Source organism: Lolium rigidum, chromosome 7, assembly GCF_022539505.1.
Source record: "Lolium rigidum isolate FL_2022 chromosome 7, APGP_CSIRO_Lrig_0.1, whole genome shotgun sequence".
In the NCBI taxonomy this organism is placed as follows: Eukaryota; Viridiplantae; Streptophyta; class Magnoliopsida; order Poales; family Poaceae; genus Lolium; species Lolium rigidum.
This window is the reverse complement of record NC_061514.1, coordinates 169,505,570-169,521,045: the sequence shown is the minus strand read 5'-3', so window position 1 is coordinate 169,521,045 and position 15,476 is coordinate 169,505,570.

Sequence of the window (15,476 nt, the reverse complement as noted above, 5' to 3'; positions counted from 1 at the left end):
TCGTCGGCCATGGTACACCAGCAACCACGGCGCGACTTCAACTTCGTCGGCCATGGCAACTTTTCTTGTAGTGTATATCTATTTCATGAAACATAAATCCGAAACTTTTGAGAAGTTTAAGGAATTCCAAAGTGAAGTAGAAAATCAACGAAACAAGAAGATTAAATTTCTACGATCTGATCGTGGAGGTGAATATCTGAGTTATGAGTTTGGCATGCATTTAAAGAAATGCGGAATACTTTCACAATTGACACCGCCGGGAACACCACAACGAAACGGTGTGTCCGAACGTCGTAATCGAACTCTATTAGATATGGTTCGTTCTATGATGTCTCTTACCGATTTGCCGTTATCATTTTGGAGTTATGCATTAGAGACAGCCGCATTCACTTTAAATAGAGCACCATCAAAATCCGTAGAAACGACACCGTATGAATTATGGTTTAATAAGAAACCTAAGTCAGTCGTTCCTTAACGTTTGGGGTTGCGAAGCCTATGTAAAAAAGTTACAACCGGACAAGCTAGAACCCAAAGCGGAGAAATGCATCTTCATAGGATACCCTAAGGAAACTATAGGGTACACTTTCTATCACAGATCCGAAGGAAAAATCTTTGTTGCTAAGAACGGAACCTTTCTTGAGAAAGAATTTCTCACTAAAGAAGTGACTCGGAAGAAAAGTAGAACTCGATGAGATTGACGAATCTATACTCGTTGATCGGAGTAGCGCAAGATCGGAAATTGTACCTGTACCGCCTACACCGGCAACAGAGGAAGCTAATGATAATGATCATGAAACTTCGAACGAGGAAACTATCGAACCTCGCGGATCAACAAGGGAACGTGCCACTCCCGATTGGTATGATCCTTGTCTAAATGTCATGATTGTGGATAACAATGATGAGGACCCTGCGACGTATGAAGAAGCGATGATGAGCCCAGATTCCAACAAATGGCAAGAAGCCATGAAATCCAAAATGGGATCCATGTATGATAACAAAGTATGGACTTTGGTAGACTTACTGATGTCTACGGGAGCTTCTATTCTTGTAGACAGTGTTGGGCCTCCAAGAGCAGAGGTTTGTAGAACAGTAGCAAGTTTCCCTTAAGTGGATCACCCAAGGTTTATCGATCTCAGGGAGGAAGAGGTCAAAGATATCCCTCTCATGCAACCCTGCAACCACAAAGCAAGAAGTCTCTTGTGTCCCCAACACACCTAATAGGTGTACTAGTTCGGCGAAGAGATAGTGAAATACAGGTGGTATGAATATATATGAGCAGTAGCAATGGCACCAGAAAAGTGCTTTGCTCAGGACAGTAAACAAGCAGTAGTAACGCAGCAGTAGTAACGCAGTAAAACAGTAAACAAGCAGCGATAGCAGTATTTAGGAACAAGGCCTAGGGATTAGACTTTCACTAGTGGACACTCTCAACATTGATCACATAACAGAATAGATAAATGCATACTCTACACTCTCGTTGGATGATGAACACATTGCGTAGGATTACACGAATCCTCAATGCCGGAGTTAACAAGCTCCACAATTCAATGTTCATATTTAAATAACCTTAGAGTGCATGAAAGATCAATTCGACTAAACCAAGTACTAACATAGCATGCACACTGTCACCTTCATGCTATGTAGGAGGAATAATACACATCAATACTATCATAGCAATAGTTAACTTCATAATCTACAAGAGATCATAATCATAGCATACACCAAGTACTAACACGGATGCACACACTATCACCATTACACCGTGCAGGAGGAATAAAACTACTTTAATAACATTGCTAGAGTAGCACATAGATAAATTGTGATACAAAATACATTGCAATCATAAAGAGATATAAATAAGCACTTCACTATGCCATTCATAACAGTGAATAAGTATTCTGTGAAATATAGCCTAAGAGACCCACACGGTGCACACACTGTCACCTTTACACACGTGTGACAAGGAGTCTCCGGAGATCACATGAGTAAAATTCACTTGACTAGCATAGTGACATCTAGATTACAAGCATCATCATATGAATCTCTATCATGTAAGGCAGCTCATGAGATTATTGTATTGAAGCACATAGGAGAGAGATGAACCACATAGCTACCGGTACAGCCCCGAGCCTCGATGGAGAACTACTCCCTCCTCATGGGAGCAGCAGCGGTGATGAATATGTCGGTGGAGATGACAGCGGTGTCGATGGAGAAGCCTTCCGTGGCACTTCCCTGCTCCGGCAGGGTGCCGGAACAGAGACTCCTGTCCCCCAGATCTTGGCTTCGCGATGGCGGCGGCTCTGGAAGGTTTTCCGTATCGTGGTTCTTCGTATCAGGGTTTTCTCGACGGAGGCTTTAAATAGGCGGAAGGGCAGCCTCGGAGGGGGCTCGGGGGCCCACACCATAGGGCGGCGCGGCCCCCTCCGGCCGCGCCGGGTGTGGTGTGGGGCCCCCGTGGCTTCCCTCCGGCGGCTCTCGGGTGTTCCGGAAGGCTCCGGGAAAAATAGGGACCCGGGTCTTGATTTCGTCCAATTCCGAGAATATTTCGTTACTAGGATTTCTGAAACCAAAAACAGCGAGAAAACGAGAACCGGCACTTCGGCATCTTGTTAATAGGTTAGTTCCGGAAAATGCACGAATATGACATAAAGTGTGCATAAAACATGTAGGTATCATCAATAATATGGCATAGAACATAAGAAATTATCGATACGTCGGAGACGTATCAAGCATCCCCAAGCTTAGTTCTCGCTCGTCCCGAGCAGGTAAAACGATAACAAAGATAATTTCTGAAGTGACATGCCATCATAACCTTGATCATACTATTTGTAAACATATGTAATGAATGCAGCGATCAAAACAATGGTAATGACATGAGTAAACAAGTGAATCATAAAGCAAAGACTTTTCATGAATAGTACTTCAAGACAAGCATCAATAAGTCTTGCATAAGAGTTAACTCATAAAGCAATAAATCAAAGTAAAGGTATTGAAGCAACACAAAGGAAGATTAAGTTTCAGCGGTTGCTTTCAACTTGTAACATGTATATCTCATGGATAATCGTCAACATAGAGTAATATAACAAGTACAATATGCAAGTATGTAGGAATCAATGCACAGCTTCACACAAGTGTTTGCTTCTTGAGGTGGAGAGAGATAGGTGAACTGACTCAACATAAAAGTTAAAAAGAATGGTCCTTCAAAGAGGAAAGCATCGATTGCTATATTTGTGCTAGAGCTTTTATTTTGAAAACATGAAACAATTTTGTCAACGGTAGTAATAAAGCATATGAGTTATGTAAATTATATCTTACAAGTTGCAAGTCTCATGCATAGTATACTAATAGTGCCCGCACCTTGTCCTAATTAGCTTGGACTACCGGATCTTTACAATGCACATGTTTTAACCAAGTGTCACAATGGGGTACCTCCATGCCGCTCGTACAAAGGTCTAAGGAGAAATCTCGCATTTTGGATTTCTCGCTTTTGATTATTCTCAACTTAGACATCCATACCGGGACAACATGGACAACAGATAATGGACTCCTCTTAAATGCATAAGCATGTGGCAACAATTATTATTCTCATATGAGATTGAGGATATATGTCCAAAACTCGAAACTTCCACCATGAATCATGGCTTAAGTTAGCGGCCCAATGTTCTTCTCTAACAATATGCATGCTCCAACCATAAAGGTGGTAGGTCTCTCTTACTTCAGACAAGACGGACATGCATAGCAACTCACATGATATTCAACAAAGAATAGTTGATGGCGTCCCCAGAAGCATGGTTATCGCACAACAAGCAACTTAATAAGAGATAAAGTGCATAAGTACATATTCAATACCACAATAGTTTTTAAGCTATTTGTCCCATGAGCTATATATTGCAAAGGTGAATGATGGAATTTTAAAGGTAGCACTCAAGCAATTTACTTTGGAATGGCGGATAAATACCATGTAGTAGGTAGGTATGGTGGACACAAATGGCATAGTGGTTGGCTCAAGGATTTGGATGCATGAGAAGTATTCCCTCTCGATACAAGGTTTAGGCTAGCAAGGTTATTTGAAACAAACACAAGGATGAACGGTATAGCAAAACTCACATAAAAGACATATTGTAAACATTATAAGACTCTATACCGTCTTCCTTGTTGTTCAAAACTCAATACTAGATGTTATCTAGACTCTAGAGAAACCAAATATGCAAACCAAATTAGCAAGCTCTAAGTGTTTCTTCATTAATGGGTGCAAAGCATATGATGCAAGAGCTTAAACATGAGCACAACAATTGCCAAGTATCAAATTATCCAAGACATTTTAGAATTACTACATGTAGTATTTTCCAATTCCAACCATATAACAATTTAACGAAGAAGAAACTTCGCCATGAATACTATGAGTAGAGCCTAAGGACATACTTGTCCATATGCTACAGCGGAGCGTGTCTCTCTCCCACAAAGTGAATGCTAGGATCCATTTTATTCAAACAAAACAAAAAACAAAAACAAACCGACGCTCCAAGCAAAGTGCATAAGATGTGACGGAATAAAAATATAGTTTCAGGGGAGGAACCTCGATAATGTTGTCGATGAAGAAGGGGATGCCTTGGGCATCCCCAAGCTTAGAGCTTTCACTCTCCTTGATCATATTGCATCATACTCCTCTCTTGATCCTTGAAAACTTCCTCCACACCAAACTCGAAACAACTCATTAGAGGGTTAGTGCACAATAAAAATTAACATGTTCAGAGGTGACACAATCATTCTTAACACTTCTGGACATTGCATAAAGCTACTGGACATTAATGGATCAAAGAAATTCATCCAACATAGCAAAAGAGGCAATGCGAAATAAAAGGCAGAATCTGTCAAAACAGAACAGTCCGTAAAGATGGATTTTATTAGGCCACCAGACTTGCTCAAATGAAAATGCTCAAATTGAATGAAAGTTGCGTACATATCTGAGGATCATGCACGTAAATTGGCTTAATTTTCTGAGCTACCTACACGGAGGTAGACTCAGATTCGTGACAGCAAAGAAATCTGGAACTGCGCAGTAATCCAAATCTAGTACTTACTTTACTATCAAAGACTTTACTTGGCACAACAAAACACAAAACTAAGATAAGGAGAGGTTGCTACAGTAGTAAACAACTTTCAAGACACAAATATAAAACAAAGTACTGTAGCAAAATAACACATGGGTTATCTCCCAAGAAGTTCTTTCTTTTTAGCCATTAAGATGGACTCAGCAGTTTTAATGATGCACTCGCAAGAAATAGTATGTGAAGCAAAAGAGAGCATCAAGAGGCAAATTCAAAACACATTTAAGCCTAACATGCTTCCTATGCATAGGAATCTTGTAAATAAACAAGTTCATGAAGAGCAAAGTAACAAGCATAGGAAGATAAAACAAGTGTAGCTTCAAAAATTTCAGCACATAGAGAGGCATTTTAGTAACATGAAAATTTCTACAACCATATTTTCCTCTCTCATAATAACTTTCAGTAGCATCATGAGCAAACTCAACAATATAACTATCACATAAAGCATTCTTATCATGAGTCTCATGCATAAAATTATTACTCTCCACATAGGCATAATCAATTTTATTAGTTGTAGTGGGAGCAAATTCAACAAAGTAGCTATCATTATTATTCTCATCAAGTGTAAGAGGCATAGTATAATCACAACAAAATTTACTCTCCATAGTAGGTGGCACCAAAAGACCACTATCATTATAATCATCATAAATAGGAGGCAAAGTATCGTCAAAGAAAATTTTCTCCTCAATGCTTGGGGGACTAAAAAGATCATGAAAACCAGCTTCCTCAAGCTTAGAACTTTCTATATCATTATCAACAATGGTGTTCAAAGCGTTCATACTAATATTACTACCAAGCATGCAAATAAGATTTCATAGGTTTTTTAATTTTTGCATCAAACAATCCATGTTTTAAATCAGGAAATAGAATAAGAAGCTCATTGTTGTCCATTATGCCAAACTAGTGTAAACAAGAAACAAAAAGATGCAATTGCAGGATCTAAAGGAAATAGCTTCGAGCACACACACAACGGCGCCGTGAAAAGTACTTTACCCGAGACCGGAGTATGAGTGCCTTTTACCTTTCCTCCCCGGCAACGGCGCCGTAAAAGTGCTTGATGTCTACGGGAGCTTCTATTCTTGTAGACGAGTGTTGGGCCTCCAAGAGTAGAGGTTTGTAGAACAGCAGCAAGTTTCCCTTAAGTGGATCACCCAAGGTTTATCGATCTCGGGGAGGAAGAGGTCAAAGATATCCCTCTCATGCAACCCCGCAACCACAAAGCAAGAAGTCTCTTGTGTCCCCAACACACCTAATAGGTGTACTAGTTCGGCGAAGAGATAGTGAAATACAGGTGGTATGAATATATATGAGCGAGTAGCAATGGCACCGGAAAAGTGCTTTGCTCGGGACGAGTAAACAAGCAAGTAGTAACGCAGAGTAGTAGTAACGCAGTAAAACAAGAAACAAGCAGCGATAGCGATATTTAGGAACAAGGCCTAGGGATTAGACTTTCACTAGTGGACACTCTCAACATTGATCACATAACAGAATAGATAAATGCATACTCTACACTCTCGTTGGATGATGAACACATTGCGTAGGATTACACGAACCCTCAATGCCGGAGTTAACAAGCTCCACAATTCAATGTTCATATTTAAATAACCTTAGAGTGCATGAAAGATCAATTCGACTAAACCAAGTACTAACATAGCATGCACACTCGTCACCTTCATGCTATGTAGGAGGAATAATACACATCAATACTATCATAGCAATAGTTAACTTCATAATCTACAAGAGATCATAATCATAGCATACACCAAGTACTAACACGGATGCACACACCGTCACCATTACACCGTGCGGGAGGAATAAAACTACTTTAATAACATTGCTAGAGTAGCACATAGATAAATTGTGATACAAAATACATTGCAATCATAAAGAGATATAAATAAGCACTTCACTATGCCATTCATAACGGTGAATAAGTATTCTGTGAAATATAGCCTAAGAGACCCACACGGTGCACACACTGTCACCTTTACACACGTGGGACAAGGAGTCTCCGGAGATCACATGAGTAAAATTCACTTGACTAGCATAATGACATCTAGATTACAAGCATCATCATATGAATCTCTATCATGTAAGGCAGCTCATGGGATTATTGTATTGAAGCACATAGGAGAGAGATGAACCACATAGCTACCGGTACAGCCCCGAGCCTCGATGGAGAACTACTCCCTCCTCATGGGAGCAGCAGCGGTGATGAAGATGTCGGTGGAGATGGCAGCGGTGTCGATGGAGAAGCCTTCCGGGGGCACTTCCCTGCTCCGGCAGGGTGCCGGAACAGAGACTCCTGTCCCCCGGATCTTGGCTTCGCGATGGCGGCGGCTCGGGAAGGTTTTCCGTATCGTGGTTCTTCGTATCGGGGTTTTCTCGACGGAGGCTTTAAATAGGCGGAAGGGCAGCCTCGGAGGGGGCTGGGGGGCCCACACCATAGGGCGGCGCGGCCCCCCTCTGGCCGCGCCAGGGTGTGGTGTGGGGCCCCTAGGGCTTCCCTCTGGCGGCTCTCGGGTGTTCTGGAAGGCTCCGGGAAAATAGGGACCTGGGTCTTGATTTCGTCCAATTCCGAGAATATTTCGTTACTAGGATTTCTGAAACCAAAAACAGCAGAAAACAGGAACTGGCACTTCGGCATCTTGTTAATAGGTTAGTTCCAGAAAATGCACGAACATGACATAAAGTGTGCATAAAACATGTAGGTATCATCAATAATATGGCATAGAACATAAGAAATTATTGATACGTCGGAGACGTATCACTTACCTGATCGCCGAAAGGCTGTCGAGAATAAATGGATCTTCAAGAGAAAAACAGATGCTGATGGTAATATTACTGTCTATAAAGCTCGACTTGTCGCAAAGGGTTTTCGACAAATTCAAGGAGTTGACTACGATGAGACTTTCTCACCCATAGCGAAGCTAAAATCTGTGAGGATTTTGTTAGCAATAGCTGCATTTTTCGATTATGAGATTTGGCAGATGGATGTCAAAACGGCGTTCCTTAATGGAGACATTGAGGAAGAGTTGTATATGGTACAACCCAAAGGTTTTGTCGATCCTAAAAATGCTGACAAAGTATGCAAACTTCAGCGTTCAATCTATGGACTGAAGCAAGCATCAAGAAGTTGAAACCGACGCTTTGATAAGGTGATCAAAGACTTCGGGTTTATACAGTGTCATGGAGAGGCCTGTATTTACAAGAAAGTGAGTGGGAGCTCTGTAGCATTCCTGATATTATATGTAGATGACATATTATTGATTGGGAATGATATAGAACTATTAAGCAGATGTAAAAGGTTATTTGAATAACGAGTTTTTCAATGAAAGACCTTGGTGAAGCATCGTATATATTAGGCATCAAGATTTATAGAGATAGATCAAGACGCCTAATAGGGCTATCACGAGTACATACTCGGACAAGATTCTAAAGAAGTTTAGAATGGACGAAAGTAAGAAAGGGTTTTTACCTATGTTACCAGTGCAAGGTCTTGAGTAAGACTCAATGACCGGCTACGGCAGAAGAAAGAGAAAGGATGAGTCAGATCCCCTATGCTTCGGCGATGAGGCTCTATTATGTATGCCATGCTATGTACAAGACCGGATATAGCGCATGCTGTTAGTTTGACTAGCAGATATCAAAGTGATCCAGGAATGGAGCACTGGACAGCGGTCAAGAATATCCTGAAATACTTAAAAAGAACTAAGGATATGTTTCTTTGTTATGGAGGTGACCAAGAGCTCGTTGTAACAAGTTACACCGATGCAAGTTGGAACACTGATCCTGATGACTCTAAGTCACGATCCGGGTACGTGTTTATATTGAATGGTGTTGCGAGTAAGTCGGGCAAGCTCGAAGCGAGTGCACGGTGGCGAAGTCTTCAACGGAATCGGAGTACATAGCGGCTTCGGAGGCTTCATCGAAGCGGTATGGATGAAGAGGTTCATTGTAGAGCTCGGTGTGGTTCCTAGTGCATTGGACCCACTAGTCATATACTCGTGACAACATGGGTGCCATCGCCAATGCACAAGAACCAAGGTCACACAAGAGGCTGAAGCATATCAAGCTGCGTTACCACTCGATTCGCGAGTACATCGAAGATGGAGAAGTAAAGATTTGCAAAGTACACACCGATCCGAATGTAGCAGATCCGTTGACTAAAGCTCTCCCTAGGGCAAAGCATGACCAACACTAGAATGCCATGGGTGTTAGGTTCCTTACAATGTAATCTAGATTATTGACTCTAGTGCAAGTGGGAGACTCGTTGGAGATATGCCCAAGAGGCAATAATAAAAGTGGTTATTATATATCTTTATGTTTATGATAAATGTTTATATACCATGCTATAATTGTATTAACCGAAACATTGATACATGTGTGATATGTAAACAACAAAGAGTCCCTAGTATGCCTCTTAACTAGCTTGTTGATTAATGGATGATTAGTTTCATAATCATGAACATTGGATGTTATTAATAACAAGGTTATATCATTGTATGAATGATGTAATGGATACACCCAAATTAAGCGTAACATAAGATCTCGTCATTAAGTTATTTGCTATAAGCTTTCGATACATAGTTACCTAGTCCTTATGACCATGAGATCATATAAATCACTTATACCGGAAAGGTACTTTGATTACATCAAACACCACTGCGTAAATGGGTGGCTATAACGGTGAGATTAAGTATCTGGAAAGTATGAGTTGAGGCATATGGATCAACAGTGGGATTTGTCCATCCCGATGACGGATAGATATACTCTGGGCCCTCTCGGTGGAATGTCATCTAATGTCTTGCAAGCATATGAATAAGTTCATAAGAGACCACATACCACGGTACGAGTAAAGAGTACTTGTCAGTTGAACAAGGTATGGAGTGATACCGACGATCAAACCTCGGACAAGTAAAATATCGCGTGACAAAGGGAATTGGTATTGTATGTGAATGGTTCATTCGATCACTAAAGTCATCGTTGAATATGTGGGAGTCATTATGGATCTCCAGATCCCGCTATTGGTTATTGGTCGGAGTGAGCACTCAACCATGTCCGCATAGTTCACGAACCGTAGGGTGACACACTTAAAGTTGGATGTTGAAATGGTAGTACTTGAATATGGAATGGAGTTCGAATATTTGTTCGGAGTCCCGGATGAGATCCCGGACATCACGAGGAGTTCCGTAATGGTCCGGAGAATAAGATTCATATATAGGATGTCATTTTATGTGAATTAAAATGTCGCGGAAGGTTCTATGGAAGGTTCTAGAAGGTTCTAGAAAAGTCCGGAAGAAACCACCAAGGAAGGTGGAGTCCACATGGCCGGCCAACCCTAGTGGGGGAGGAGTCCCAAGTGGACTCCCCCTTAGGGGGCCGGCCACCCCCCCATATGGGAGGTGGAACTCCCACCTTTGGTGGGAGTCCTAGCTTGGCTAGGTTTCCCTCCTTATGGAAGGTTTTTGGTTCGGGTCTTATTCGAAGACTTGGAGACCAACTCTTGGGGATCCACCTATATAATGAGGGGCCAAGGGAGGGGGCCGGCCACCCCAAGACCACAAGCTGGCCGCCCCCCTTGAAGTGGCCAGCCACCCCCTCCAAAACCCTAGCCGCCCCCTCTCCTCCATATCTTCCGCGTAGCTTTAGCGAAGCTCCGCCGAAGTTCTCCACCGCCACCGACACCACGCCGTCGTGCTGTCGGATTCAAGAGGAGCTACTACTTCCGCTGCCCGCTGGAACGGGAGGTGGACGTCGTCTTCATCAACAACCGAACGTGTGACCAAGTACGGAGGTGCTGCCCGTTCGTGGCGCCGGAACCGATCGTGATCAAGATCTTCTACGCGCTTTTGCAAGAGGCAAGTGAACGTCTACCGCAGCAACAAGAGCCTCATCTTGTAGGCTTTGGAATCTCTTCAAGGGTGAGACTCGATACCCCCTCGTTGCTACCGTCTTCTAGATTGCATCTTGGCTTGGATTGCGTGTTCGCGGTAGGAAATTTTTTGTTTTCTATGCAACGTTATCCTACAGTTGGCTCAAGGATTTTGGATGCATGAGAAGTATTCCTCTCGATACAAGGTTTAGGCTAGCAAGGTTTATTTGAAACAAACACAAGGATGAACCGGTGCAGCAAAACTCACATAAAAGACATATTGTAAACATTATAAGACTCTACACCGTCTTCCTTGTTGTTCAAACTCAATACTAGAAATTATCTAGACTTTAGAGAGATCAATTATGCAAACCAAATTTTAGCAAGCTCTATGTATTTCTTCATTAATAGGTGCAAAGTATATGATGCAAGAGCTTAAACATGAGCGCAACAATTGCCAAGTATCACATTATCCAAGACATTTTACCAATTACTACATGTAGCATTTTCCGTTTCCAACCATATAACAATGAACGAAGCAGTTTCAACCTTCGCCATGAACATTAAAAGCTAAGAACACATGTGTTCATACGAACCAGCGGAGCGTGTCTCTCTCTCACACAAGCATTTATTCAAACAAAAACAAAAAAATAAAAGCACATAGACGCTCCAAGTAAAGTACATAAGATGTGATGGAATAAAAATATAGTTTCAGGGGAGGAACCTGATAATGTTGTCGATGAAGAAGGGGATGCCTTGGGCATCCCCAAGCTTAGACGCTTGAGTCTTCTTAAAATATGCAGGGTTGAACCACCGGGGCATCCCCAAGCTTAGAGCTTTCACTCTCCTTGATCATATTGTATCATCTCCCTCTCTTGATCCTTGAAAACTTCCTCCACACCAAACTCGAAACAAACTCATTAGAGGGTTAGTGCATAATAAAAATTCACATGTTCAGAGGTGACACAATCATTTTTAACACTTCTGGACATTGCCCAAAGCTACTGGAAGTCAATGGAACAAAGGAATCCATCCCACATAACAAAAGAGGCAATGCGAATAAAAGGCAGAATCTGTCAAAACAGAACAGTCCGTAAAGACGAATTTTATTGAGGCACCAGACTTGCTCAAATGAAAATGCTCAAATTGAATGAAAGTTGCGTACATATCTGAGGATCACTCACGTAAATTGGCAGATTTTTCTGAGCTACCTACAGAGAGGCAGGTCGAAATTCGTGACAGCAAGAAATCTGTTTCTGCGCAGTAATCCAAATCTAGTATGAACCTTACTATCAAAGACTTTACTTGGCACAACAATGCAATAAAATTAAGATAAGGAGAGGTTTCTACAGTAGTAACAACTTCCAAGACACAAATACAAAATAAAAGTACTGTAACAAAATAAACACATGGGTTATCTCCCAAGAAGTTCTTTCTTTATAGCCATTAAGATGGGCTCAGCAGTTTTAATGATGCACTCGCAAGAAATAGTAGTTGAAGCAAAAGAGAGCATCAAGAAGCAAATTCAAAACAAATTTAAGTCTAACATGCTTCCTATGCATAGGAATCTTGTAAATAAACAAATTCATGAAGCATGATGCAACAAGCATAAAAAGATAAAACAAGTGTAACTTCAAAAATTTCAGCATATAGAGAGGTGTTTTAGTAACATGAAAACTTCTACAACCATATTTTCCTCTCTCATAATAACTTTCAGTGGCATCATGAACAAATTCAACAATGTAACTATCACATAAAGCATTCTTATCCACATGCATAAAAGTATCATTACTCTCCACATAAGCATAATCAATTTTATTAGTTGTAGTGGGAGCAAATTCAACAAAGTAGCTATCATTATTATTATTCTCATCAAGTGTAGGAGGCATAGTATAATCATAATAAAAAAATTCCTCCATAGTAGGCGGCACCAAAAGACCACTATCATTATAATCATCATATATGGGAGGCAAAGTATCATCAAAGAAAATTTTCTCTTCAATGCATGGGGGACTAAAAAGATCATGAAAACCAGCTTCCCCAAGCTTAGAATTTTCCATATCATTAGCAACAATGGTGTTCAAAGCGTTCATACTAATATGTTCCATAGGTTTTTTAATTTTCGCATCAAACCATCCATGTCTTAAATCAGGAAATAGAATAAGAAGCTCATTGTTGTCCATTATGCCAAACTAGTGTAAACAAGAAACAAAAAGATGCAATTGCAGGATCTAAAGGAAATAGCTTCGAGCACACACACAACGGCAACAGAAAAATACTTAGTTACCTGGGACCGGAGTATGAGAGCCTTTTACCTTTCCTCCCCGGCAACGGTGCCAGAAAATAGCTTGATGTCTACGGGTGCTTCTATTCTTGTAGACAGTGTTGGGCCTCCAAGAGCAGAGGTTTGTAGAACAGCAGCAAGTTTCCCTTAAGTGGATCACCCAAGGTTTATCGAACTCGGGGAGGAAGAGGTCAAAGATATCCCTCTCATGCAACCCCGCAACCACAAAGCAAGAAGTCTCTTGTGTCCCCAACACACCTAATAGGTGCACTAGTTCGGCGAAGAGATAGTGAAATACAAGTGGTATGAATGAATATGAGCAAGTAGTAACGAGTGCCGTAAAAGTGCTTGCCGGCGTGCGGATGATGGTAGTAATATTGCAGGAAGTAAAGATGCAGTAAAACAAGTAAACAAACAGACGATAGCGATATTTAGGAATAAGGACTAGGGATCATACTTTCACTAGTGGACACTCTCAACATTGATCACATAACAGAATAAATAAATAGATGCTAGACTCTACACCCTCTTGTTGGATGATGAACACCACTAATCGTGTAGGATTACACGAACCCTCAATGCCGGAGTTAACAAGCTCCACAATATTCAATGTTCATATTTAAATAACCTTAGAGTGCATAACGGATCAACATAACCAAACCAAGTACTAACATAGCATGCACACTGTCACCTTCACACTACGAAAGGAGGAATAGATCACATCAATACTATCATAGCAATAGTTAACTTCATAATCTACAATAGATCACAATCATAGCTTACGCCAAGTACTACACGATGCACACACTGTCACCATTACACCGTGCAGGAGGAATAAACTACTTTAATAACATCACTAGAGTAGCACACAGATAAATTGTGATACAAAACACATTGCAATCATAAAGAGATATAAATAAGCACTTCACTATGCCATTCATAACAACGAATAAGTATTCTGTGAAATATAGCCTAAGAGACCCACACGGTGCACACACTGTCACCTTTACACACGTGGGACAAGGAGTCTCCGGAGATCACATAAGTAAAACCCACTTGACTAGCATAATGACATCTAGATTACAAGCATCATCATATGAATCTCAATCATGTAAGGCAGCTCATGAGATTATTGTATTGAAGCACATAGGAGAGAGATGAACCACATAGCTACCGGTACAGCCCCGAGCCTCGATGGAGAACTACTCCCTCCTCATGGGAGACAAGCAGCGTTGATGAAGATGGTGGTGGTGTTGATGGAGAAGCCTTCCGGGGCACTTCCCCGTCCGCGGAACGAGACTCCTGTCCCCGGATCTTGGCTTCGCGATGGCGGCGGCTCGGAAGGTTTTCTCCGGTTTCGTCGAACGTTATAGGGTTTTCGCGACGGAGACCTTAAGTAGGCGGAAGGGCAGCCTCGGAGGGGTCCCGGTGGGGCCACACACTAGGCCGGCGCGGCCGGGGCTTGGGCCGCGCCGCCCTACCGTGTCCCCACCTCGTGGCCCCACTTCGTTTCCCCTTCGGACTTCCGGAAGCTTCGTGGAAAAATAGGACCCCGGGCGTTGATTTCGTCCGATTCCGAGAATATTTCCTTACTACGATTTACGGAACCAAAAACAGCAGAAAACGAGAACCGGCACTTCGGCATCTCGTCAATAGGTTAGTTCCGGAAAACGCATAATAATGACATAAAGTATGCATAAAACATGTAGATATCATCAATAATGTGGCATGGAACATAAGAAATTATCGATACGTCGGAGACGTATCAGTAATGGCCTCCGCCGCGCCGGTCTGGCACTCCAGGCGTCCAAGGAAGCCTCCGGTGCACACGACCACCATCACCCCGGGAGCCACCCCAGCCACCCGACGGGCTCAGAAGGTTTTGGTCGCTGATCGGCGACAGCGGTCTCATCTGTAGCTCAAAATCCTCCCTCTCTTCATCTTCCTCCACACTATCAATGTGAATGAGAACCTTGTACCGGAGCAACTTCTTGTTCGTAATCCTAGACACTGGCGTCGAGCACCTAGAGTCGCCCGAGTTTTCTCTCGCCGGAGAAGGAGTATCATCCCCAGCCTCCCAAGGCTCCGGTACCGCCAACACCCTGGCTGGCGGTATTCCTTCTAGATCCGCCGTCCAGGCAGAAACCTTGAACGCAGACAGGTTCGCACGAGACGCCGTTTCCGACGCCACTTCATCAATGGCGCAAGA